Source organism: Poecilia latipinna, unplaced genomic scaffold (assembly GCF_001443285.1).
Source record: "Poecilia latipinna isolate Pla-1442-1.1 unplaced genomic scaffold, P_latipinna-1.0 Scaffold1746, whole genome shotgun sequence".
Classification (NCBI taxonomy): Eukaryota; Metazoa; Chordata; class Actinopteri; order Cyprinodontiformes; family Poeciliidae; genus Poecilia; species Poecilia latipinna.
In genome coordinates, this window is record NW_015114362.1 from 1 (window position 1) to 2,972 (window position 2,972).

Genomic DNA, 2,972 nt, shown 5'->3' on the forward strand with positions numbered 1-2,972 from the left:
TGGACCAGAGTATCTCCCTTTAATCTAAATTCTCATAAATAATCCTGTTTCCTTCAAAAAATTAATAACTGCTTTATTTATTTTATGTTTAATTAATATCTTATTTAATTTTAATGTCTCTATATCATATTTCATAATTTCTCGTTTTAGCTTCTCTCTACTTGATGCATATTTTTCACAATGAATTATTACATGTTCTACTGTTTCCATATCCCTACCGCACTCACAACTACCTGTTTGATGTTTCCTTATCAAATGTAATGTTTTATTTAATCCGGTATGTCCGATCCTCAATCTTGTAATTACTACTTGTTCTTTTTTCTCCAATTATTTCCATATTTCCTACTTTCTTTTGTATATTAAATAAATGACGACATTTAGTTCCTTCCTCCCACAATTGTTGCCATTCAGACTTAATTTTTCTCTTAATAACTGATTTTATTTCAGATTTAGAATACGCTATTTCCATAATTTCCTTTTGTTTTAACAATTCTTTAGCTAAATGATCTGCCATGTCATTCCCTTCTATGTCTTTGTGAGCAGGTACCCACATAAGCCTAATCTTTATTTGAATTTGTGTCATTCTAAATATTACTTCATAAATTTTATATACCAATTCCATACAACTTTCAGATGAGATATTTGAAATGGACATTAATGATGATAATGAATCTGAACATATAAGAACATTTTCAATTCTATTTTGTTCTATCCACTGTAAGGCCATCAGAATTGCTAACATTTCCACTGTATAAACAGATAAATAATCAGATGTTTTTTGCTTCTTAAATATACCTAGTTCAGGAATAACATAAGCAAATCCAGTTTTATTTGAAACTAAATCTTTTGATCCATCTGTATATATAACTGTAAATGATTTATATATATTCCTAATTCTGTTATTCACAAAATTTTCCCAATTATTATTTTTATTTATCTGCATTTCTTTATAAACTTCTAGATCTACATTCACATATGGAAATAACCAATAAGGTGTAATTGGATATGGCACCGCAGCACAGTATGTCTTTCCCTGTATACCTATTTCCCTAATGCATTTATCTGCTGCCCAGGCAAAACAGTCTATTTTAGCTTTTTCACTCTCCCAGCAAGGTTTCAGCGTTCTTACTGCTATATTGTTTTCCTCCTTATGCCCCTGCAAACTTACCCAATAATTCAACATAATTTGCTTTTGCCTCAAATATAAAGGAATCTCCCCCATTTCCACCTGTACTGCTAAAGATGGAGATGTCTTTAAAGCTCCACAACATACTCTCAAAGCTTGATTCTGAATAACTTCTAATTTATTAATCATTGTTTTTGCGGCTTGCCTGTAAACTACACATCCATATTCCAAAACTGATCTGATCAAAGCAACATAGATCTTTTTTAAATTAATTTTANGTAAATGATTTATACATATTCGTAATTCTGTTATTCACAAAATTTTCTTCTAAATCTAAATCTACATTTACACATGGAAATAGCCAATAAGGTGTATTTGAATATGGCACCGCAGCAGAGTATGTCTTTCCCTGTATACCTATTTCCTTAATGCATTTATCTGCTGCCCAGGCAAAACAGTCTATTTTAGCTTTTTCACTCTCCCAGCAAGGTTTCAGCGTTCTTACTGCTATATTGTTTTCCTCCTTATGCCCCTGCAAACTTACCCAATAATTCAGCATAATTTGCTTTTGTCTTAAATATAAAGGAATCTCCCCCATTTCTACCTGCACTGCCAAAGATGGAGATGTCTTCAAAGCTCCACAACATAATCTCAAAGCTTGATTCTGAATAACTTCTAACTTACTAATCACTGTTTTTGCAGCTTGCCCGTACACATCCATAGTCCAAAACTGATCTGATCAGAGCCATATAGATCTTTTTTAAATTAATTGTATTTGCACCCCAATCTACTCCTGTTAAACATCTCATTATATTTATAACTTTTTTACATTTCCCTTCAATATACTTTATGTGATCATTCCATAAAAGCTTGGAATCAAATATGATTCCTAAAAAACAAAATTTACTCACTTTTTCTATTTTTTCCCCATACATTTTTAAATCTATTTCCTCAATCTTCTTTCTACCAAACACGACAGTCTTTGTTTTATCTACTGAGAATTTAACTCCCCATTTATAAGCCCAATTTTCAACAGATTTAATAGCTTTTTGCATTTTCTCATACACTAATCTTACGTTTCTCCCTTTCCTCCACAAGGCTCCATCATCAGCAAATAATGACTGCTTGACATTCTGATCACCTTCTGTAAAAACATCATTAATCATGATTGAAAACAATAAAGGACTGATAATGCTTCCCTGTGGAGTACCATTATCAATTTGATATTTATTGGATCTTTTTACTCCTAACTGTACCTGTATAACTCTGTTCAACAAAAAATTTCTAATCCAATTGTAGGTCCTTTCTGTAATCCCCATTTTATATAATTTTATAAGCAACCCATCCTTCCATACCATATGCTTTCTCAATATCAAAAAATATTGCTACCACTACTTCCCTATTAATTTGAGCTCTTCTAATTCTAAACACACAACTGGATCCATTGAACTCCTTCCTTTTCTGAATCCACTTTGACATGAAGACAAAAGTCCTTTACTTTCAACATAGTATGTAATCCTTTCTGTTATCATTCTTTCCATAATCTTTCCTAAACATGAAGTGCAATTGGTCTATAACTTAGAGGGTTTGTTGGATCTTTTCCTGGTTTAATAATTGGCACAATAATTGCTTCCTTCCAATTAGAAGGTAATCTTCCTTCTTTCCAGATCTTAATATATAAACCTAGAAGTTTTTCTTCAGCCTGACTCCCTAAATGTTTTAGCATAATACAGCATATCTGATCTTTCCCTGGTGCTGTTAAACCTGATCTCAGTATTGCTTTCTTCATTTCCTGCATAGAAAAATAAACATCCATTACATTACCTGGAGTTATTTCGCCTTCTAA